The sequence below is a fragment of the Ascaphus truei genome, chromosome 2, assembly GCF_040206685.1.
Source record: "Ascaphus truei isolate aAscTru1 chromosome 2, aAscTru1.hap1, whole genome shotgun sequence".
Lineage (NCBI taxonomy): Eukaryota > Metazoa > Chordata > Amphibia > Anura > Ascaphidae > Ascaphus > Ascaphus truei.
The window spans coordinates 190,570,871-190,584,689 of NC_134484.1; the positions used below are offsets into that span (position 1 = coordinate 190,570,871).

The following is a 13,819-nucleotide window of genomic DNA, read 5'->3' on the forward strand; positions in this document are numbered from 1 at the left end:
GGGCAAGCCTATGGCAATGAATTGGCATGCTAAAACGAAAAACATCCACTAAATAATATATATTACATTTTAAAAAAATGAATTGCCAAAAAATACATTGATAGTCAATGTGGTTATCTATACCCTCAAAGGGGCATAGATAAACACATTGCCAGTCAACGGGCATACTAAAAAAAACACAATTAAATAAAATTCAATCAATGTGTTTCTTACCTCTGCCAGGAGGAAGATTCAAGCTCCTCATCCAACAGCGGCACCAACTCTTGCCCCACGACGCAATGATCCTCATCAGCATGATGCGAAGAAGTCCATGATTCTCAGTTGCTTGAAGTGAGTATTTCTTCTTTCTTCCTCCTTTCATAGCTGTTTGTGTTAATTGACCTATAGCCCCACAAAATTGGATGGCATCTCCTGGCACAAGAATATTTTTAAAAAATTGTCAAGTTCATTGGTGCACCCACAGATTTTAATGAAACTGTCAGTTATGCTATACTAAGACATAATAGAAAGTAAATAAATTAAGAGACTACCTGAATAACTGAAAATATGGTACCATTGCTCTGTCTCCCACAGCTTGCTCCATGGGGTGAGTCGGTAGGAGGAGTTGGGGAGAAGCAACATGGTGCACAGATTACAGTGAGATTTATCACATTCTGTATCTCTCTGTACTATTCTTTTTGCCTTCCCCAAAAAATCCTCCACATTTGAAGTGTATACTGCATAAGATAAAATAAACTATTCTGATATATTGCTCTGCTCAAAAAAAATGGAGCTGTGCGTCTAAACACATTTTTCTCTATGTTGATAGATAGGGCAAAATGCATCAAACTGTGGTAACTTAAAAATGTGGTATAATTGCCAAAAAGATGTGTTTTATGTTTATAGTGCAATAAATACATGTTGCACGCCAAAAATATCGCTTTAGTTTATCGGGTATTAAAAATATCAGTTCAGGTTAAAAAATTGTCATAATAACGCATTTTTTGTTATTATCATGCTGTACATTAAGTTCTGATGTTTATCGGAAATAATAGAAGTTTCGTATTTCCTTTTACAGCCTGGCATTGCCCCAGTGTGGGTGGGTAGGATGCTAACCCCTACCCTGGGGCAACTACCCACATAATGCACCATCCTACCCCCTTGTAAACATTTATACTACGTACACAAAATAAATGTAATATTTGTAGTCACGACCTACAATTCTCGATATGTTTTAATATATCTACGTTTTTTTTAATGTAAGGTTATTTGTGAAGTCACACCTATTATCTAAAAGACAATATTTTGGGATTTGGACTATATTAGGCGGTATTGTAAAGTTCAAATAAAACAGATGAATCAGACTGCTCACCTATAATATAGTCCTGAAGAAAATTCACGACAGGTCATTTGTATATTAACCTCACACTGTCTCACATTTTAACCTGGTCTGTAACTGTTTCATACGCTCATAATATATATTTTCTTTAACTGTGCACGCAATGTCTTGTATATAATGTATACCTTGTTCATTTATGTAACTGTACTTGTAACCATGTATTATTTGTTTTTCTCTGTGCCCAGGACATACTTAAAAACGAGAGGTAACTCTCAATGTATTACTTCCTGGTAAAATATTTTATAAATAAATAAATATAGCGCACAGATTTAACCCAAGAAGGGTCCAAAAGAGACCCCACAAAAATGCACTCAATACCAAAATAATTAGTGATCTGGCGCAAATAGCTCATAAGTAGATAACTTCAAGAGGTCAAAAACATAACCAGTAATTATTTTCTTGCTATCTGTCTGTACTAAGAGTTCAGAAAAGCGTGTTTTATTTCGGAGGAGGCTAGTATATATATATATGTTACATACACTTACTGTAATTGTTCAATTCTCCGAAAACTTTGTACAATATTTTCTCTTGAATATGACAAATGTGTGCTGTCATTCTGATGTACTTTGTAACCTTCAGAATGTGAAGAAATCCAGGTTTCCTGCAAAATATCTTACATTTGTTTCTAACTTCCAATTTCTCTGTAAATAATCCACTAACAATAATAATATAGAACGTTTGGCTTGAGTGTAAATAGTCTTTGTTGTATATTGGTGGTTACAAACTTCTATGTGTTTGTTGGATGTAACCAGTCCTTCTCAGTTTATTTGTAACTGTGATGCCTTACAAAGCACAACTGTCCATTCACCATTCTGAGCTTGGTTCTGAAGATATTTTGCTCCCTTGAGCTGGGAGAAACCTAATTGCTGACAAACTAAACATGTACAGTATAGTAATGTCATGACTAAATCGTTGCTATATAAATACTGTATCTGATCTAACCACCAGCACATTCCAACAACATTGACTGACCTGCATGAAAGTTGTTAGTGGACATTTTTTGTTACACAAAGAGGGCAAAGGTCATAATCTATGATGACCCTGCTACAAAACTTCTAAGAAAGAAAGTAAAAAGCATATTTGCTGCTTTAAAACATGTGCTTTTGAACTCATCCATCCAACTTTATTACAACATAGTAAAAGTATTATAATAATTCAATAATAATAAAAGTATTTTCAATCGTGCTAAATAAACTAAAGAGAAATTTAAAATGATTGATATAATAAATTATGTGGCCCATCATAAATTATAATTTGAATGACTGTTGGAAATGTTTAGTATGTATAAAGGGAGGAGATAGGGAGTGATCACAAAATCATACTAATTGAGTAAATAATGAATAAATGAACAAATATATTGATAATCATATAGTGGGTGCAAACTGTGAACTGAAAAGTGAATCAGAAAAACAAGGGAGCACAAAATGATTGTGCCCCTGAAAGAATCCACTAAACTGCACACCACTGGAATAAAATGTAACTTTTAATAGATTACTTAAAACATATATTACCAAAGAAATGTGTAACGTGATTAAAAAGAAATTAAATCAACAATACTAAGCATCTATGTCACCAAATTATTGTGATGAAAACCCCCTGTAAACCAGCTAATGATGTGGGGTGGGAGGACACAGAATGCTATAAGTCAGGGTATAAACCCCTCTGGATCAGCTAACAGACCAGGTAATCAAAAGATGTAAACATCAGTGAGGAAATAATTTTTACTATAGGATAAATACACGATCCACCTAGTATAATGATGTGTTATTCAAGCACATCAGACATGTATCTGATTAAATACAGATTAGAAGGTGTAGGCACCATAAATGTAGATTCAATGACTAACACTCATGGGGCAGCTAACGAAGCGGTGAAATAAATTCACAGCACAAAAGCTGCAAGGCACATCTATAGCTAGGTGGAGAAATGACAGCAAACCTCACTGACTAGCGACACTAGACTATAATAGACTGGTGTCATTGAACTGTATAAGCTGAACCAGGTAACTACTAACACTACATTAAAACAGCTCAAGTAGGAGACTGACAATATTGCACGTCCAACGCGCGTTTCCCTCCAGCTATGGAGCTTCGTCAGGGACAAATTTGCTAGGAGAAGGAAAGCGGGGCGTTTTTATACCCTCCCGTCGCCATGATTACATAATTGGTACAAACCGCTATTGCGCATGCGCACCGCAAGCGCACACTAAATAAACTATCTAATTGCGATAAATAGTGGGCAACTTTATGATCATGCATAGAGTACCTCCATAAAGCTGCCAATGGGAACTTGCTGATCCATTTGTGTGGTGTAAAGCCGGTAAATCCGTTCGGACCGAGTGTAATGTTTACTGCGCATGCGCAAGAACTTAGAAAATAAATGGTCAAAATTGACTCAAACCGATGTTGAATGCGCATGCGCATACCGGAATCAAAACATCCAGTGCGCAGATGTGAGCTGAAAGTCGCAGACTGCCACATAGATGCTAATGAGAGCATCTAGGGCAACAAAGGCAGCTAAATGGGGGTTATTATCCTAATAAGGGGGTGGGTGAACACTAGCCCTAGCAGTAGATTAAAATGACATACTAACAGCATACACTAGATATGTATATTGTGGTTCCCCCTATAAAAAATCTATACAAGCAATGTGTCATAGAAAATGTAGTGAAGGAAAAATAAAAATTGGAAAATAATTAAATTATATATATATATATATACATACATGATCTTAAATCTATTTCATGTAACAAAATTTTTGTTATAAACAGTACGTATATAGACATTACACACATGATAAACCCAAAGAAAGAAGGGTTTAAAACTCTAGTATTATAGTCACTGAGTTAAATAAATTTATAGAGAAATAATAGAATAATATCAGTCAATACCAGAAACTGGTATCTCACACAGTGGACATTGGAATAGAATCAGCTGAGCATGATGAATGTCATGAAAAAATAATAATAAACTAAATGGTAAATAAGGAACAGACCAGAAAACAATATTCAAATAAACGGAGTGTAAGTGAACCCTTCATTGAGCCCATTGGGACTCCTAGTTTTTAACTTGTAGATCCATTCAGCTTCAATACGAAGCAACAGTTGGTCAGTAATACCCCCTCTTAGGGCATTTGAGTTGATAAATGCCCATGAATTTAATGCTATTTACATCACCGTTGTGAAATTGTGTGACATGTCTGGCACACACACCGACGTTTCGGTCCTCCAAACAGGACCTTTCTCAAGGTTGTGCACAGATGCAGTGCCAGAAACACACAGAAATACCCACTACCCAATGGGAGACTGTGACAGGGTAAATAAAAGCCACCAGTTATATGCCTGGAAAACCTATGTCTAGTCTGCAGTGCAGCACTGACTAGGTTAACTTCAGCTGGGAACCTCAGGACAATTAGTTGGATCCCAGCTGCCTAATCAAGGTGTGTTAAAACCCAGGCTATAGACACATGGATCTTGGTTGTTGATGAGAGAGGAGTAAGCTGCTGCTAAAGAGATTTCCTGATACAAGGTCTGATAAACAAAGTAACTGAATTATAAACTGTCTGTCTCCTGCTTAGAAAAGGGATTGCTGCCTGAGTTACACACTGTCTGCTAAAGAGAAACTGTTTCGTTTTGTTTTTGCTGAAGAAAAGCTATTTTTGTTATGGGTGTTGTATATCTGTTAAGGCTAAATAAATAAGCCTTGGCAAGAAACCCACGTGTGTAGTTGCATGTACCCTGCAACATATGGTGTCAAGAATTGGGAAGGTTTTTTTCAAAAGGCTCCTGCAGTTAAAGGGCCACACACACACACAAGAATGGAAGAAATGTTGAAAGCGTTTCTGTGTGAGCAAACCAGACAGCAGGGACAGTTAATGCAGGAGCAGACCAAACAGCAGGGACTGTTAATGCAGGAACAGTCCCCGCTGCAAGCGGAGAGAGATGAAAGACTACAAGCAGCACAGGATGAATGGCTTGCCAAGCTGCTGACCCAATTCTAAGGGTCTGCCAGTGCAGAACTAGCAAGCAGACCCCCTATACTCCTGAGGAAAATGGCTCCGAACGAGGATCCAGAGGCTTTTTTACTGACTTTTGAAAGAGTTGCCGAAGCTCAGGGCTGGGCTACAGATCGCTGGGCAACTGCTTTGGCCCCGCTCCTCACAGGAGAAGCCCAGGCCTCATATCAGGGTCTCCCAGCAGATCAGGCAATGGACTACCGACAAGTAAAAGCCGCCATACTGGATCGCTTAGGTCTGACCCCAGAGACTTACCGGCAGCAGTTCCGGAACATGAAGTACACCGCTAAGATGAGACCTCGCTCAGCGATTATTGGACTTATGTACGCGCTGGATACAACCCGAGGAGTTCACTAAGGAGGCAATTCTTGAGCAGGTGGTTTTGGAACAATTTCTACAAATAATACCCCCTTCCGCACGCTCGTGGGTAAAACGCCACGCTGCTGAAACCCTAGCTTTGGCGGCCCGACTCGTGGAGAACTTCCTGGGACTGAGCAGCAGGCGAGTGTCCTGGACCCGACTCCACCGGCACTTGCGGACGCCCAAAGAGGGAGGTGGATCAACGGGGAACCTACGGCCCGTCACAGAACCGCCAAGTCCAACAGAAGGAGCAGTCGTTCCAGCAAGGACGGAGTCCAAATGCTGGTCCCCGCCAAGACCCTCATCTCCTTCCGGATGTTGGCTCGTCGCAAAATGAGAGGAACTTCCGAGGACGGCGCCCACAGGACCCACCAGATGCCTGGTCTCCAGTAACCGGTACAGCGGAGCGCTATCCACAACCCCCTCCTGCGAAGGAACCCTCTCCATATTCCGCCTGCGGAGAACAAGGCCACAGGTGTGTGGACTGTCCACAGATGGATTGTTCATTCAGCAGAACCGTCGCCTCGGCCTTTACTGGAGAAAATTACAAGCCCTGGCTACTTCCAGCCCTGATTGGGGGAAAAACCGTCCAGGCCCTTGTAGATTCGGGCTCTGGGAAAACTCTGGTCCTACAGGAACTGTTACTGCACCGACACACTTTATTCGAGCAAATACCCAGTATGTACCTGGCAGATACCTGGAATGCGCCGCTCCTCACCTCTGACAAGCCCCGTTGCGTTTGCCTTCCCAACCTGGGTTCATGCCTGGCTGACGGGCGGCTGATCTGTTAAATGATAATGATTAGGATTTAATAGGCTGCAATGCTTCGCGTGTCTACCAGATGACATAAATTCATGAATTGTAATGCAGTATATATATATATACTGTGCAGTATTGCAGCCAGCGGGAATAAAATGCTTCAATCCCTGCCTGAAAAATACCTCAATGCACACGGGCAGAAAACAGTCACAAACCTCAATACACCCGGGTATACCCGAATTCGTGGGACTAGCCGAGCTCGAATAAAGTGTGTCGCCAGTGTACCACCCAACGTGTGTTCTTTTGACTCCCCATGGAGCATAGAATGTATACACAGCGATGTAAAACGGTATCCGATGGCCAAAATCCGGCTACAGGTAAAAGGTCAGGAGGCTTACCTCGAAGTAGGAGTCACTCCTTGGCTTCCTGCCCCCTTTGTGCTCGGTCGGGACTGGCCTTTCTTTTCGGACCTAATGGCCCCAGTCTTTCACGAGGAGCCTCCTTCTAGGGCTCAGGAGAACCCTGGCAAACTTTTCCCCTTCTCGGCAGACTTTTTCCAAGTAGACACCGGGTACAAAAGACTCGGAAGCAAAGACGCTTGGACAAACAGGACTGGTTGCAGAAATCTGGGTCTCAAGGTGACCATTCTAGTAGTCAGAGGTCACAAGTGATGGCTGGGGATGGCCAAAGGGAGGGGGATATAGGCCCTGGAGATTTACCAGACCTGTACCTCCCTGACTTTCACCAGAAGCAAAGGGAAGACCCAGTCCTTGCTAGACAGTATGACAAGGTGGTGAAAATTGATGAACAGATTTTAGATGCACAGGGGGTGATAGTATTCCCCCATTTTGAGCTTTCAAAGGATATCCTTTATAGGGTGAATAGGCAGACACAAACAGGGGAGGTCACCAGATAGATATTGGTTCCCAAGACGTTTGTTAAATCTGTGTTCACTCTAGCCCATACTGTCCCTTGGGGTGGTCACCTGGGCAGGGATAAAACATTGGACCATATTTCATCCCGATTCTATTGGCCAGGGATGCATAGTGATATTGCTAAGCTATGTGCAGCATGTCCGGAGTGCCAGCTAACTAGTCCAAAAGGACAAAAACCAGCCCCTTTGGTTCCTCTACCCTTGGTGTCAGTTCCCTTTGAGAGTATTGGGGTAGACTTGGTAGGACCTCTAGAACCTTCTGCGAAAGGACACAGGTTTATCCTTGTAATAGTGGACTATGCAACAAGGTATCCTGAGGCGTTCCCCCTGAGAACAGCAACGGCGAAGCAAGTAGCCAACAAGTTGTTGGAACTGTTCTCACGGGTTGGACTTCCCCAGGTTATGTTGACAGACCAAGGTACAAATTTCATGGCTAAACTGATGCAGGATGTCTTACAGTTACTAGAGGTCAAGTCTGTTCGGACATCGGTCTACCTTCCACAGACTGACGGATTGGTGGAAAGATTTAACCGAACTCTAAAAGCGATGCTGAGGAAATTTGTAGATTCAGAGAAGAGAGCCTAGGATGAACTTCTCCCTTTTCTGCTGTTTGCAGTGCGGGAAGTTCCCCAGGCCTCCACTGGATTCTCTCCATTTAATTGCTCTATGGCCGCCAACCCCGGGATATCCTAGACCTTCTAAAGGAGTCCTGGGAGGAACAGCAGTCCCCTTCTAAGAATACCCTGCAATATGTACTAGACCTTAGGAAGCGCCTAGATGTGGCCGGCCATTTCGCCAGGGAGAATCTTAGATCAGCCCAGGACAGTCAGGAGAGACATTACAATCAAAATGCTCGCATGAGAGTGTTTCACCCAGGAGACCAGGTGATGTTATTATTACCCAGTTGCGAGAATAAACTCCTGGCCAAATGGCAGGGCCCATTCGAAGTACTCCGCCGTACGGGTGATGTGGATTACGAGATCGCTCAACCAGGGTCCAGGAAGGGTAAACAAATTTACCATGTGAACTTGCTGAAACCCTGGAAGATGCAGCGGTCTCTATTTGTCCACCCGGTGGAGGAGGAAACGGACTTGGGTCCTCAGCCTCCACGGGAGAACATCGTGCGTGACGATAAAATCCCAATGGGTAAACAGTTGTCCTCTGAACAAAAAGGGGACTTGTTAGCAATAATTACAATACCAGGATGTTTTTTCTGACTTACCAGGACAAACTAACTTAAACGAGACAGTTCCCGTCCTTATAGGTTGCCGGAAAGTCGTAGGGCTCTGGTAGAGAAGGAGGTACAAGAAATGTTACACTTAGGAGTGATTGAGGAATCATGCATTGAGTGGTGTAGTCCACTAATTATGGTCCCTAAACCCGATGGGAAGATATGATTTTGTGTGGACCTCCGAAAGGTCAATGCGGTATCCAAGTTTGACGCATATCCGATGCCAAGGGTGGACGAATTAATTGACGCCCTTGGTAACGCGGAATATATATCCACGGTGGACTTGACAAAAGGATACTGGCAAATACCCTTAGAGGAAAAGTCCAAATGCAAAACAGCCTTTGCCACTCCCATGGGTTTATACCAGTTTGAGACAATGGCATTTGGACTGCATAGAGCCCCAGCCACATTTCAGAGACTCATGGATAAGGTACTGAGGCCCCATAGGACTTATGCCGCAGCCTACCTAGATGACATTGTCATTTATAGTAAACACTGGCGGGCCCATCTAAATAGGCTGAAAGCGGTCCTCAAATCTCTAAGAGAGGCAGGGCTCACAGCCAACCCTAAGAAATGTGCCTTGGGTAAAGCGGAAACCAAATATTTAGGGTATGCAGTGGGAGGTGGAAAAGTAAGGCCACTAGCCAACAAGGTAGCTGCCTTGAAAGAAGTTCCGACCCCCAAACAAAAACGCAGGTACGCTCTGCTGGGTTTAGCAGGGTACTACCGGCGGTTCATCCCCAACTATTCGGAAGTGGAAGCCCCTTTAACGGACCTCACAAAAAAGTGTGCCCCTACACAAGTGGTGTGGTCAAGGGATTGTCAGAGAGCCTTTGAGGACATAAAAAGGTGTCTATCAGAGGGTCCCATCCTTAGAAGCCCAGACTTCAACAGCCCTTTTATAGTGCAAACAGATGCATCAGAGATAGGGCTAGGGGCAGTGTTGTCACAACAGTTTGAGGGAGTTGAACATCCTATCCTTTTCCTGAGTAGGAAATTGTTCCCAGGGAAAAAAAACTACTCAGTGATTGAGAAAGAGTGCCTCGCAGTAAAGTGGGCAATCGAGGCTTTGAGGCATTACCTGGCAGGAGTCCATTTTACTATGGTGACGGATCATGCTCCACTGAAGTGGTTAAATAGCATGAAGGATTCCAATGCTAGATTGACTAGGTGATATATGGCCCTCCAACCCTTCTCATTTGAGATTCAGCATAGGCCGGGAAAAGAGAACGCAAATGCTGACTTCTTTTCTAGAGAAGGGGTGGATGGTCGGGCTTCAGCCGTGCGTAGACCCAGCCACACACTAACGGGGAGGAATGTGACAGGGTAAATAAAAGCCACCAGTTATATGCCTGGAAAACCTATGTCTAGTCTGCAGTGCAGCACTGACTAGGTTAACTTCAGCTGGGAACCTCAGGACAATTAGTTGGATCCTAGCTGCCTAATCAAGGTGTGTTAAAACCCAGGCTATAGACACATGGATCTTGGTTGTTGATGAGAGAGGAGTAAGCTGCTGCTAAAGAGATTTCCTGATACAAGGTCTGATAAACAAAGTAACTGAATTATAAACTGTCTGTCTCCTGCTTAGAAAAGGGATTGCTGCCTGAGTTACACACTGTCTGCTAAAGAGAAACTGTTTCATTTTGTTTTTGCTGAAGAAAGCTATTTTTGTTTTGTGTGTTGTATATCTGTTAAGGCTAACTAAATAAGCCTTGGCAAGAAACCCACGTGTGTAGTTGCATGTACCCTGCAACAGAGACAAACAGAACAATTAACCAATCAATTAAAAAATCACAAAGTTCGCGAACCCGTGCAGCTGCTTTAGCTGAAGGCTTGATTACGAACATCCCGTGGTCACCGAAGTTGTAGTAGAAGGTATGTCAGCTGATCGCCCGTTATGGCTCTCTGGTAGTCATGGAGATGAATCCAAAGTAAAATAGCTAATGCACATATGAAGCAGTATATCGTGGCCAAAGTTACAGCCGTAGGGGTTACGGTGCTGTGATGCAAGGGGGATAGTCCAGGGAAGCGTGCAAGTGAGTGGGGGGGGGGTGAAGGGATGGGTAAGCAATGTAGGAACATGAGGAGAAAGGACATTTCCTGACCCAAACACATCCATTAATGCCAGTCATATATATACTTCCTAAAATCCATAAGTCCACTAACACCCCGCCGGGCAAACTGACCGTTTCAGCCAGAGGCTCTCTTTGTCAACTTATTTCTCAATACGTGGATTTTTTTCTGCAACCTACGGTTGCTAAAATGGCATCCTATGTTAAAGACACCACATCTTTATTAACAAATGAGCAACTATTTCCATTGATAAAGCGGACAAATTCCTTATGACCTTGGACGTCTCGATCTTATACTGTATACTGTACAAATATCCCACATGGAAGCATAATCTGCCCAGTGAGAATACACCTGCTATTCTAATTATATGGGACAAGCACCAACAGTTACCTGGATTCACGTGAGTGCCATCTGTTTCCATTGACTATATACAGTTAGGTCCGGAAATAAATGGACACTGACACAATTTTCATAATTTTGGCTCTGTACGCCACCACAATGGATTTGAAATGAAACAACCGAGATGCAATAGAAGTGCAGACTTTCAGCTTTAATTCAAGGGGTTGAACAAAAATATCGTATGACACGTTTAGGAATTGCAACCATTTTATACACTGTCCCCTTATTTCATGGGCTCAAATGTAATTGGACAAATTAACACAATCATAAATAAAATGTTAATTTTGAATACTTTGTTGAGAATCCTTTGCAGGCAATGACTGCTTGAAGTCTGGAACGCATGGACATCACCAAACGCTGGGTTTCCTCCTTTGTGATGCTTTGCCAGGCCTTTACTGTAGCTGTCTTCAGTTGTTGTTTGTTCGTGACTCGGCCATTGCAGAATTTATCCACTTCTTTGCCTTAAAAAACTCCTGGGCTGCTTTTGCAGTATGTTTTGGGTCACTGTCCATCTGTAAAGTGAAGCTGAATTTGGCTGAATCTGAGCAGACAATAAATCCCTATACACTTCAGAATTCATTCAGCTGCTTCTGTCTTCTGTCACATCATCAGTAAACAGTAGTGACCCAGTGCCATTGTAAGCAATGCATGCCCATGCCATCACACTGCTTCCACCGTGTTTCACAGATGATGTGGTATGCTTCGGATCATGAGTCATTCCAAGCCTTCTCCATACTTTTTTCTTCCCATCATTCTGGTACAGGTTGATCTTAGTTTCATCTGTCCAAAGAATGCTTTTCCAGAACGGAGCTGGCTTTTTTAGATATTGTTTGGCAAAATCTAATCTGGCCTTTCTATTCTTGAGGCTTATGAATGGTTTGCACCTTGTGGTGAACCCTCTGTATTTGCTCTCATGAAGTCTTCTCTTTATGGTAGACTTGGATAATAATATGCCTACCTCCTGGAGAGTGTTCTTCACTTGGCTGGATGCTGTGAAGGATTTTTTCTTAACCATGGAAAGGATCCTACGATCATCCACCACTGTTGTCGTCCGTGGACGTCCAGGCATTTTTGTGTTGCAAAGCTCACCAGAGCGTTCTTTTTTACTCTGAATGTACCTAACTGTTAAACACTCCTAATGTTCCTGCTATCTCTCTGAAGGATTTTCTTTTTTTTGAAGCCTGAGGATGCCCTGTTTCACTTGCATTGAGAGCTCCTTTGACCGCATGTTGTGGGTTCACAGCAACAGCTTCCAAATGCGAATGCCACACCTGGAATCAACTCCAGACCTTTTACCTGCTTAATTGATGATGAAATAATGGAGGAATAGCCCAATAGCCCACACCTGTCCATGAAACAGCTTTTGAGTCAATTGTCCAATTACTTTTGGTCCCTTGAAAAAGAGGGGCTACATATTAAAGAGATGTAATTCCTAAACCCTTCCTCCAATTTGGATGTGAATAACCTCAAATTAAAGCTGATAGACTGCACTTTAAGCCCATATTCATTATTTAACTGTAACTTGAATTTATTTTGGCACACAGCCGAAATAACAAAACTTGCATCAGTGTCCAATTATTTCTGGACCTAACTGTGTGTATATATATATATAGAAGAAAGTGCAGACTTAGTATGGAAGTGATCCATTCCACAGTTTCAGAGTGACTGAGACTGTGGGATAGAAACTCGAGGCCAGAGATTAGTGTTTTCTGTTTTTCTCCACACCTGCTCTCCTAATTTCTAGAACAGGTATTTAGTGCCGAGAGGGTTGCTTTTTCTGTTTCTCACCTACAGCCTGGAGGCTGGGGGTATCGCAGCTCCTCTGCATCTAGTTTGGGGGAGTACTCCACCTTCACATACTGCAGCATCTTAGGATCGAATGGGACGCTATCCCCATCTCACAGTTAAGGACTCAATGTTATTCTATCTGTGTGTTATTTTTAAGTTGTAACTGGCTTAGCCAGCCAATATTGCAGATAAGGATATGCATGTGAGGTAGACTCCTGACTGGAGTAGACGTTATTTTTATGAGTTTATTTTTTTCTTAAAGTGATGGTGTTTAAAATTGTGTAGTGTCACTAATGGAAGAATAAACCACTGAAGGTTGAGGGCTAAGTGCCATTTGTGTGTATACAGGCAGTGAAAGGCTATCCTGTGGGGTTTACCCCACCTTATGCAGTATCCCTGAGTGGCAGGAGAGGTGGTGACCCTGGGTCTGTGTTGCAGCCAATCATGGTGCGCTCACCTTGTTCTTTGTTTTTTCCTGTCTTGGGGATCCTAGAAAGATTCCCGGTGGGTTGATGTAACGTACGTGCCTGCCACAAACAAGGAGGGACCCCGATACTGAGGTGAGATGGGTAACAAACTGCATGCACAGCTACGGGGACATGCCTGGAAAGTGGAAAATAGGCGTCTGGAACCGTCTGGGAGTATAAGATAAAGTAAGATACTCGCCAGACGAGAAGGGAGATTCCAGAAGATAGGTGGTACCGAGAGCCTGGGGTCCAGAGCCGGGAAGTAGGTTGAATGGGGTGTCCAGGAGGTAAGGATACAGACCAGGGGTAGAAGACCAGAGCGGATCTACAGCCAGGCCGTTTCGGTACGCAAAGGATTACTGAAAAGACAAAGAGATAGGAACTGAGGCAGACACACCACAGGAAACGCTGGGGAA

The 13,819-nt window shown here is 42.8% G+C and overlaps 1 long non-coding RNA gene across 1 annotated transcript in view; it reads left to right on the forward strand.

The window, feature by feature from the left end:
* The first annotated feature begins 231 nt into the window (after window positions 1–231).
* The window catches only part of LOC142488624 (uncharacterized), a 65,287-nt gene continuing 51,699 nt past the window's right edge, over window positions 232–13,819 (forward strand). The window contains exon 1 of the long non-coding RNA XR_012799540.1: window positions 232–330. This is a non-coding gene — a long non-coding RNA (uncharacterized LOC142488624). The remainder of the gene's footprint in view (window positions 331–13,819) is intronic.